The sequence below is a fragment of the Arachis duranensis genome, chromosome 8 (genome assembly GCF_000817695.3).
Source record: "Arachis duranensis cultivar V14167 chromosome 8, aradu.V14167.gnm2.J7QH, whole genome shotgun sequence".
Classification (NCBI taxonomy): domain Eukaryota; kingdom Viridiplantae; phylum Streptophyta; class Magnoliopsida; order Fabales; family Fabaceae; genus Arachis; species Arachis duranensis.
In genome coordinates this window covers 5,818,478-5,830,236 of record NC_029779.3, presented here as the reverse complement: position 1 = coordinate 5,830,236, position 11,759 = coordinate 5,818,478, and the positions used below count along the sequence as shown (strand labels likewise).

The window sequence follows — 11,759 nt, the reverse complement described above, 5'->3', positions numbered from 1 at the left end:
CATCAATCCCTCAATGACCCCAAAAAAGTCCTAGCCCCTCCCCCCGGGGCGCGGTTACCCCATCCCTTTCCACCTAAAACAGAAAAACCAAAATGAAGAAAAGGAACAAAAGAGGGAGAAGAAAGAAAAGGAAAGGAAGAAGAGGGAGGTGACAGAGGATGGCCGCCGCCGTTGCGTTGTGGCTGTAGGACTTGCTAAGACGGGCTTGTCGTTCTTCATCTCTCTCTCTCTCTCTGTTGGGGGTTCGTCGTGCCGCCGTCGCTGGGTTCAGCCGTTCCGTCGCTGTTAGACCAATCCTCTACTGCTCCCCTCATCTTCTCTATGCATCTGCGGACTTTCTCTTCGCCGTCGCGGGGCCTGGGCTCCGGTTCCTCTCCTGTCACACTATGTTTTGCTGCGCCGCCATCGCTAGAGTTTCAACCATTCTGTCGTTGTTGGGTAAGGGTTTCATTGCTCCCCCATCATTGCTGTACATCTGCTCTGTCTCTACTATCGTTGGCAAGGATTTCATTCTTCCTTTTTTTATGTTTTTTTAATTTTTGAAGAACATCAACATCATTTTTTCTTTCTGTTTTTTTTATTTATGTTGCTGATTTTGAATCTGAAATTGCGATTGATGATTGCTGAATTATTGTTTAATTTAAAATTTCTATTAAATTTATTTTATGGTTGTTGCTGATGCTGAATTGTTGGGTGGAAAGAAAAGGGTTGGGGATAGTGGATGGGTGGTAGTGATTTAGGATGATGAGCATATTTTTCTTTTGGTTTTATGTCCAATAATTGTAGATGTCCATATTCTTGGATTGTCTGTTTAAAATTCTTGTGACGTAAGACCATCTTTCTTTACTCTAACATATATTGTCGAATTTGGAGTTCATATACTTACATATTTATTCATGAATATTTTTAGATTGGATATGTATTTATGTGTTGTTAAATTAGGTGAATGCTAGCCGGCAGTTTGTTGGAGTAGCTGAGATGCTTGGACCAATGGACTTCAACAAAGACACGAAATTTTGAAAACTTTACAAATTCAATGGATTCTTCCCAATTTGGTGGCTTATAATAAAGGATGTTCCCAATGCTCACACTACTAGAAAATTAGTTATTACAGACAGATATTTTTGATGAATTTTATCCTACAGAAATACAGATTGAATTTCAGAGGAATTTTTTATCGAAAAATAAAAAAAATAAATTAGCATAAATTATAGACAGAAAACAGAATCTGTCGATAATTCTGTCAGTAAAATTAATTTTTTTGTGGGAAATGGTTACAGACGGAAAATTCGTCTATAATTAAATAGACAAAACGCTGGCGTTTTATTAAATTATTACAGACGAATAAATTCGTCTGTAATTTAAAATTTTCCGTCGGAAATATTAAGTTAACCCTGATTTTATCACCACCCTTATCGAGCTCCATTCTCCTCCTGACCTATGAACTCATTTTCACCCTCATCCCTTCCTCTTCAAAGTTGTCATCGAACGCTTCTCCTCCGGTAGAAGGTGCTGTCGCCGCGCCGGGGACAGACCGTGGGTGCCTTTGTCATCTGGGGAAGCTCTACTCGACCCTCTTCGCATTGTTTCTCCTCTCCTCGCCGTCGCACCAAGTTTTGAGTTGAGCTCGTGGCGTCACCGTCACGAAGGGTTCCTCCCCTCCTCGCCGTGCATCATTTTTGATTCTCTGCTCCTCGCCGTTTTTGCCTTTGATTTTGTGATTTCATTTCTAATTTTGTGATTTCATCTCTGCTTCCTTTCATTTTTTCTTATTTCCTTATCAACCTTTTGGTTTATTTCTTTGATTTCTTCTGTTAGAATTTGTTCCTGCAGAATTTGATTTAGTTAGTTGCTTTCTGGTGCTTAAATTTTTTTTAATGGGAATAATCAAGTAATCTATCTTTTCTAGGGTTTGGAGGCTATGTCCAAAGCTGACTTGAGTTCACTGTGAATCACTATTAATTGCCACAAGCTCTTCTCTTTTTTTCTTTATTTGTTTATTTGGATCTTTAATTTCGAGTAGCTGTGCTGTGATTTATGATCTATTCCACTCTCGATTTCTTTTGATGCTGTTTTTTTTCCTCCAAGTTTTTTAATTGTTCATTGTGTGAGCTGTCGAGCTGGGTCAATTTTGTTAGTATATCACAAGTAGAAAACTTCTCGTGGTACTTTTATTTGTTAATCAATATAACTAGGACCGCAGCACCATCTTTCAATAATCAATACGTTGCATGCTTCATACATCAAAGATCCATTTGTTGTGACAGCTTTAGGTATCATAGAAGCTGTAGCTGTGGTAACTTTGGAAGGCACTTCATCTTCTTCATCAACTTCAATTACCAACAATCCACACCTACGTCTATTTTACTGGGCTTAAAGTTCTTCCATGGATGCAGAATGCTTTATATTCTCAAAATCCGTCTTAACTTGTAAACCTGAAAAAGTAGAAATCCCTTATCCTTAGTCCTGTCATGTAGGTATAAGTGGTCAATAACAAGATATATGCTTTTCTTGATTATATCATGTGATATTTACTTTAAAAGACATAAATTTTTCAGGTAGCAGTCATATAAGAATTTACTTTTATATGAAGATAATACATTTTAATCACTTGTAAAAGGTAAATCCTTGCCTGGAGTGTATGGAGATTTATTACTATAATGTGCCATTGATCATGAGTACTGAAATGTAAATATGGTCCCATCCATTATCCAAATCCTAGTATACAAATCCCCAAGACCACACTATAATGAAATTTAAAATTATTTGACATATTTAATCTGTTTTCTTTTATTGATCAAGGTTGAGAGTCCAACAGAGTCAGTGTCTTTAGTCTTTACCTCTACTGTGCTTGTTTTTAATTTTGGAGAAATTGAGGAAGTGTGCAATTAATTAATAAAGCATCCAGAAAATCTAATATGTTTTTTTTTTTTTTTTAAGAGTAGTTAATATTTTTATGTGTTATTAAGAAGTAAGAACTCAAAAAAATGACTTCAACTTTTAACATTTTCCATGCTCAGCTTATGCAACCATACAAGATTGAGAAATAATTTAGAAAAGAAAATAAAACAAATAAATTATCTACCTGAGCAGTTCTGCTAGGCAGTGACACCAGTAAGCAGTTTCGAAGATTGAAGATAAGGTACCAAGTTTTTTGTGTTTTTGTTATTAGAATGTGGATGCACGTTAATTGGTTGTATCAATGTGCAACATTCGCTTTACATTCAAAGCAATTCTTCATTTGTTTCTTGCATGGTCCTGTTCTAAATATATTGGCAGTTAATTTAGTGCTCTGCAAATGCTTCTTGATATGGCCATTTTTTCATTAAACACTTGACCAAGAAAACGTTCTCACCTAGCCTTGCCTAAAACCAACAACTTCTGGTTTCTAGGCTTGTTTGGTTCTACCGATATAGAACCTGCTGTGGTTTGATTTGGGATCTGAGACGTCATTGAACAAAAATCTGGACGAGGATACTCTAATGGTATTGTCTCTGTTAAGGTATGCTTTCTTTACCTATCCTTGAATAGCATTACTAGTTCTATCACTATCATCCATCCTCATGTTGAATGGTTGGTTTGTCATTTGTTCTAAGGGCATACAACTAGGTATTCTGACTTCTGTTAGTAACAATTTTCATTGAATCTTGAAAAGGAAAACTCAACAAAAATGCTTTGCTTTCATTGGTTTAGATGTCTTTGATTTTTCCCCCATTCAGTATAAGAACTCAGCTGACCCCTAAGGCTTTGTTGTTGTCGTTGTTGAGTATAAGAACTCACTTTAAGATAAAAATAAAAAATAAAAAATAAAAACTCCCTAGTATCATATCAGAGTGGCCGCTTTCTAGGATATCCCCTTTACCTTTTCTTTGTTGTCCAATAATTACATTCATCCAATTGAATCTGGAAATAACCATTAAACATATGCATTCTGAAATATAGAGCTTATTTTCCAGTTTGATCTGCACTTAGGAAATGGTGTTGAGGAGTAATTCTTAAAAGTGAACAAGGCATGAACCAGAAAATTTTGCCTGGATACTTTGTATGCTAATATTTTAGTAGCAAATCCCTTCCTTTAGTTTCTTATATCAAAGTGATAAACTTCCATATATGCTAATAGCATTTTCTAAATTCATGGCTTACTTATTTTTTTAGTTATTTATTATTATTATTTTTCAATGAAAATGTGCATCTTTGTCTGTTATTAACAAATATGGGATAGTGACATCATGTGACCAACCTTTGACCTACCACACCCACCTCTTCATTTTATTTCTACTATCAATGTGCTGTGTTATTCATATATATGCTTTCACTACGAAGAATGAAATTAAGTTAATGAAAATTAATCACAAATCATTAAACATACATACATACATATATGTCTGTTTAACATCACAATCACATTAAACTCAATTCAATATTTTTGGTGTACATTTACTAACTCGTTTGAAGCTATCTCCTTAGCTTATTATTAGGTTCCGGTCTTTGTGAGATACTTCATATACTATATATATAAATGTTGCAACATCTAATCTTTTGTTAACTACTATCTCCAATTTTCTTTTAAAAATTAAAGGGTTAGAAATTTTTTTATTAGCTTTTTCTTGTCTCTTGTTTGTCACTTTTTCAGTTTTCAAACAAACTTAATTGAATCATTGACCCACAAAGACACCACTATGAGGGTTTGTCGCGTCATTCTCACTCTTAAAAACTTTAATTTGCCAAAAACACTAAATTATATGCAGATAAATAACAGGTAACACTACTTAGTTTAATATCTGAATTCAAGTGTGTAGGCGACATTACTTTCTTTCAAAAAGTGATAATTTTTTTAATTAATGCACAAAGTAAAATCAATATTTGTTTTTGTTCGATAATTCTTGGTATACTGTGTTGTACCTTTTGCTCTTCTCATAGATAAAGTATGGAACTATTATTAACCCACTAAAAGATATACTGTTGAAAGCTGAACTTGGGTCAGGGTCCTTGCTATTTTTGAATTCTGCATTGTTTACAAACAGCAGTTTCTTTCTGTGTTGAAGTTTTGAAGAGGTCTCTCTCTCTCTCTCATTGCACAGTAGTTGATTATTAGAAGACATTATAAGAAGGTTAGAGTGTCAAGTAGTTCTAGTGCAATTCCATTACCACCGCCACTGCCGCCACCCTCAATGTCTTCGGATGAGGGCTATGATGATGATGAGGACGAAGATGACACTGAAAACTATAGCTGATAGTTTTAGTATGGTTGAACAATATACTAGGAATTATACTTGATAATCAATACATTTTGTTTATGTTTTGAATTATATTGACTTGCTTGTTTATAGTACTTTTCTTTTAGTTTGATAATATTATAAATATTCGAATACAAATTAGATAAAATTTTGTATTAAATTTATATTTATTTTTTATGAAAATAAGTTTATTTTGTAATTAGAAAAATAAAAAAATTCTATTTTACCTTACAGACGGATTTATAGACAGATTTTCTGTCTGTAATCAGAGTGTGAGAAGATTTTCCAAAGTTCAAATTACAAACAGAAAATTTGTCAGAAAATCCGTCTGTAATTACAAATGAAAAATCCGTCTGAAAGTCTGTCTGTAATTACAGACGAAAAATCCGTCTGAAAATCTGTCGGAAAGTTCGTCGCCTTCGGAAAATGGAGGGAGAATTTACAGAGGAAAAATCCGTCGGTAACTGGTAAAAATTCGTCGGTAATTTTCCGACGGAAAAAAATCCGTCGATAAATAATTTCCGACGGGGCTTTTACAGAGGGACAAAATCCGTCAATAATTTCGTCGGTAACAAAAAATCCATCTGTAATAAAGACTAAATCTATCTATAAATCTGTCTGTATTAATATATTTTTTAGTTGTGTCAAATTTGTCACATTCATATCATCGTTAAAAACGAGAATAAGGACATTACTTACACTAGGGACACACAAGAGGTAATTCTTAGTTTTCAGTGTTTAGGAGACAGATTGCTGCTTGTGTGTGATTAGCAGGAAAGTGTTTGTTGCAACATAACCATGTGAAAAAACTATTAAGATCCTTTGTTAAACTGCAACTTCCTTAAACATGTGCTTACATGGTTTGCAGATTGGATTAAAGCAGGGCCTGGAGATGCTGAATATCTTCAAAAACTATTCTGTCAAGACATCTCTACTAAATGATTTTGACTTCTATGAGAACCGAGAGAAATTACTTTGTTCAGATAAAAGATCCAAGGGGGAGTTTGATGGTTTATTCTAGCTTCTTATGAAAAACATAAACCAATTTTTTACTTTGCTAACCTAATAAAAAATTCAGGTAGTTTTGGTATTAGCTTTTAAAAGTGAAAAAGAGTGCCTTTTTATTTTACATTCTAACTTTTATGTACAATCTTATCAGCTATTGGAGGATCAGAACAATATCGAAGCAAGCCTAAGCGTACAATTCGAAGACCGGAAGGATATGGGTATGACAGTTACCAAGTAAGTTTCATTTTTGTTGAATGGAATGATTCTCATTCACCTTTGCAATTGAAGCATTAGTTGTGAATTGCAGTATTTAAAGTTAATCACATGTGTAATTTTGTAATACTATGTTGCTACATTAGTTATTAGTTCCTGATTTGTATGCTATAGCAACTTCTTTTGGGTAAATTTACTTGAACTTTTGTAATAAATTGTCTGTTAATTTTCAGCAGAATACTGCCAAAGCAGGAGAGAAAAAAATAGGAATACAATCAAGTGGTACTAAAGAAGATAACATAGTCTCTCTTACAAAACAACTTTCTCTAAATTCCTTTTGCAAAAACAAGTCTTCAAATAGCTAGATTATTACGTTAACAAATGTTAGTTTCTTATTTATTTCTTCATTTAATTTGGTGTCATATCCCCTTGTTCAATGTTCACGAATATCTCTGTGATTCTGTCTAATTAAATTGTGTTATACCTATGATCATATTAACATTATTATGTGCATGATTTGCCTTCTTTTGCGATTGACCTTAGCACTTTCTAAAACTAGTGAAACTTTTGTGGATAATAATAATAAATTTGTTCCTAATTGGATGACTACAAGAGAAAAAAAATTATATTTCACTTTATCTCACCTTATCATGAATTATATTAAGTTTATTTATATTTGGAGATATCTTGATTATTTTATTTAAACTTTTTAATATTCTTTTTTTTAATTACTTATCTATATTTTATTTTACTTTTTTGACAAGATGTCTTTTTGTCACACAATTTTTGCACCATTTTAATGGCAAAGCCAAGAGTAGCATAAGATAGTGATGAAAGTGTTATGAGTTGGAGAGAGCTGGAGAAAAGAAGAAAGGCAAAGCGGCGATGCCTAAATCAAATAAGCCGTCCTTTGCACTTTGATTTCCCAAATCCCAATGACAAACAATTGCAAGCATACGTTTGAATTTAACACTGATAATAATAGGCCCTTTAAGATAATTCAAATCTATATATTTATTATACATTGTCCAAAATATTGTATAACTATGTTTCAATTCAATTATGTGCATAGCACAGCTAGCAAAATCCAATTGCAACTTGAAGAGGGGATGCAAGTGAGGGAGAAAAAAATGGGATCCATGAGGTTGATGGAAAAGACAAGAAGGCTATAGACATAGCATTGATTAGTATATATTCAGAGTAACTTAATATTACATAAGATAATTAAATTTTATGAATTCATAGGAGATGATTTCACGTGACTTTGCTAAATTCAATTGGATCAGTTTGACTAGTTATAATATCTTTAAATTTAAAATTTTATACGAAAAATATTTTAGTTTAATAATTTAAACCAATCAAACCTTTTCACAAAAAAAATCAATCATCTTTAATGTAAGAATCTTTTTCTTATCTAATGTACTAGTGATCTGATTTTGCTAGTGTATATATAAAAGAGAAGTTCTCTACATACAAGCGTTTTTTATACAAGTCTTTACAAGTGCACCTTCTTCTTCTTCTTGCGCACGTTCTTCTTTCTCTTCCTCTTCTTCTTCTTCTTTTCTTTCGTTTCTTGCCTTCTCTTTCTCCTTCCTCAACCATTACTGCACGTTTTTACTGCACCTTCTTCTTCTTCTTGCTGCACGTTCTTCTTCTTCTTCTTCTTCTTCTTCTTCTTCTTCTTTTTTTCGTTTCTTGCCTTCTCTTTCTCCTTCTTCAACCGTTACTGCACGTTTTCATTGCACCTTCTTCTTCTTCTTCTTCTTCTTCTTCTTTTTCTTCTTCTTCATTTCTTTCGTTTCTTGCCTTCTCTTTCTTCTTCTTCATTTACGTACTTTTCTCTCTATTTTTTTTCTTTGTTATTCTCGATTTCCATTATTTTTTGACATCAAGCTCTGAAATAGTTTTTGAAGAAGAAGAAGCAGTAGAAGATGAGAAGGAGAAAGAGAAAGAGTTCTGAATTATGCATAAGGTGTACTTCAACAAATTTTGGGTGTATTTCTTAAATTCTTTGGGTGTAATTTTTGTAATTCTTTGGGTGTATTTCTGTAATCCTTTGAGTATATTTCTATAACTGTTTGGGTAAATTCCTGTAACCATTTGGGTGTATTTCTGTAATCGTTTGAGTGTATTTCTGTAATCGTTTGGATGTATTTCTGAAGTTCCATTATCTTCAAATTTGGCAAGAAACTCGTTTTCATGGAGAAAGAAGAAGAGTCGTTTATAATGCATGGTGAATAGCGCGCTTTGGAAACAAGAAGTGGTTGAATAACGTGCGTTTATTTACTCTTGAATGTGGGAGTGTAATGCATGTTTTTGTTGGGATTGTACCAATTTGTAAGACTTGTAAGCCAAAAAGACTTGTATGTGTAGCAGGCCTCTATCAATTTTGTGTTGTTTTACTTAAATCATGGATTATTAATTGAGATCCTTAATTACTTCTTTTTCTTTGAATGATGGCTAATCTTTAAGAATGAAATCACATAGTTTTTATGTCAATTTTTTTTCTTTTTCTAATGATATCATCAATTTTAACTATATATGAAATGTAAGATATATATAACTTTTCTTTATAAAAATGACCAATATCCGACTACAAGTAAAAAATTTTATTTTAATGTAAGTATAAATTTTTTAAGATTAAAAAAATTATTGATTAATGCAATACTGAAGAACTAAGAATAAAATCATATCATATCTAACACATTAGAAAACAAAATATTGGTATAACTATGTAAATTACATTAATCACGAGATTTTGATGCATGAATAAAATTTAAAATATTATTCTATTTTTAAAATTCAATCTAAAAATTATGTTTAATAACTTAATTCACTTAATTAAAGTATATTCATTAGAATTATTTTTGTAACAATAGCTAATAAAAATAAATTTATTCAGGATCAAGTTTAAAATAAAATAATAGCAATTAATGTGAATTTAATCAAATATTAAAATACAATAATGATAAACTATTATTGTATTAATATAGTGACATCATGAATTTGATTTGTTTATATATTTATAACTAAGTCAAGGAAGAACGATAGCCAACTCGAACTTACTTCGTTAACAGTTTGATAAGTTAAAGTGACGATATTGATGGCAGATTTTGAACTTTAATTTGAATTTATATATTAATGTGAATTTTGTATGGTACTGAAAGAAAATTAAGATCTTTTTTATGACATAAAAGATAGTCAAAGTAAAAAAAAGGGAAAAACAAAAATTTCAGTATCTAGGACGAAGACTGGGAGACTGAGAGTCAGTATCATATTTGTTGGTTCAGAAACTAGTACTAAAATTTTAGTATCTGTTCCCAAAATTTCAGAAGTACCTCCAAAAAGTGGGAATAGGAGACTGAAATTTAGTGGGACGAAGATTGAAATTTTAATAACATTTTACACCTAAAATATCATAATTTCAATTAATTAATTTCAAGTTTACTCTGTATACAAATTAAATTAGAGCTTCATTCTTATTTTAGTCCCTGTCTTCCACTTTACACCAAATACAATACTGAGACTTATTTCAGTCTCTATCTCTCAAGTTCAGTTTCTCAGTCTCTGTCTCTCAATCTCAATCTCTCAGTCTCTGTTGCTCTTCCAAACACTACCTAACATAAACGCTGATGAAAACAATGGCGAATATTATATGATCCGCACTGTCATCACATTGGATAAGATCCACACTCTAAAAAGATCAGTGTGGTTGTAGGCAGTGACGGATCCAGAAAATTTTGATAGTGGGGGCAAAATTTATATAACATCATAATAATTTTTATAATAAAAATAATATGTGTATATAAAAAATTAAATATTAAATTATCTATTAACCATTATATATATGTGTATAAATACATATATTATTTAATTTATTTTTAATGTATATTTTATATTTAATATATATTTTATACAGATAGTTATTTTTATGTATACATATATAAATATATATATTATTTAACTTATTTTTAATATGTATTTTATATTTTAATATATATTTTATACAAATAATTATTTTTTATGTACATATAACATAATTATTAATATGATTATATTTTATTATTGTAAAATATGATTAGCCTTCAAAATATCTAATATATAAATTTCAATACTAAAATAGTAATTTAAATAATAATATATAATTTAAAATTCTATTGTTTTAGGTTTTATATTTTAAAAAATTAAATAATTTTTCTCTTAACACTACCATCAAAATTTTTCTCTTTTTATATACATTACTAAATAATTATTTAGAAATTCACTTTCCAACGCAATTAGAAGTCGACTTTTTTATATATATTACTAAATAATTATTTAGAAATTCACTTCCCAACGCAATTAGAAGTTGACTCTTATTGATATTTATAGTTTAAAAAGTTCTTTCAATTGTTGCTATGCAAAAATTAAAACTAATTTAAAAAAAGATAAATAATATGTTTTTGAGTTGATTTTTAAAAAAGAACATTAATTTCGTTTAAATTTGAGAATTAATCATTCTAACGAATTTTTAATATAAAGTTTTTAAATTAATGATTAAGTACCAAAAGTTGAGTAAAAAATTATTGTGGGGTCAAATTTAATAATCTAATGGGGGCAAATAAATATTATTATCATATAGTGCTCAAAAAAATTTCAAATCGTAGTGGGGGCGCTTGCCCCCACTCCATTGTACATAGAACCGTCCCTGGTTGTAGGATGCGATAATTTTTTGTTGGTCTATGATAGATACCAATCTACAGAGACCATTTTATCAATACTCTAAAAATATATTTGTCTCTTAAATATAATAGAAAAATAGAAAAAAATAGGTTTAAAAGAAAGAAATAAATAAAAAATAACTTAAAAATATATTTTTCTTACAAAAAAGATTAATATATATAAAAAAATAAAAATAAAAAAGAAAATTAAAAATATGAGATTTTATTAATAGTTATAATATTATACTCTTTTAAAAAAAAGGTAATAGGTTTGTTTTTAGTTTCTATAATTATGATTTTTATTTGTTAGCATCCTCTATATTATATTTTAATGACATCAATACATGTTCAAAGTATAACTATTCAAAATTTTTATTTCTCTAATGTATGACTGAAGTTAGAGTTTTTGTCCATTTTTATCACTGCATTCAAAAATTTTGTAAGATTGAATTTAAAAAAAATACAGTAAAAGACTATCAAAGATATTTAATTATTAAAAAAAACCTTTAATATAAAAATTAATAAGTGAAAATAATTTTTATAATATTTATAAACATTAATTTTTTAAAATTTCGAATGTATATGTAAACTATAGCTCACT

General features: G+C 30.3%; 1 long non-coding RNA gene across 2 annotated transcripts; it reads left to right on the top strand.

Annotated features, from left to right (window-relative positions):
* Positions 1 to 6,981, top strand: LOC107460369 (uncharacterized). Of its 2 annotated transcripts, XR_008001961.1 has the most exons (6): positions 1 to 438; positions 943 to 3,142; positions 3,393 to 3,502; positions 6,106 to 6,315; positions 6,397 to 6,479; positions 6,695 to 6,981. It is a non-coding gene; the product is annotated as an uncharacterized LOC107460369 (long non-coding RNA). The 2 variants fall into 2 exon arrangements; XR_008001960.1 differs by having other exon boundaries at positions 943 to 3,502.
* Positions 6,982 to 11,759: the final 4,778 nt, after the last annotated feature.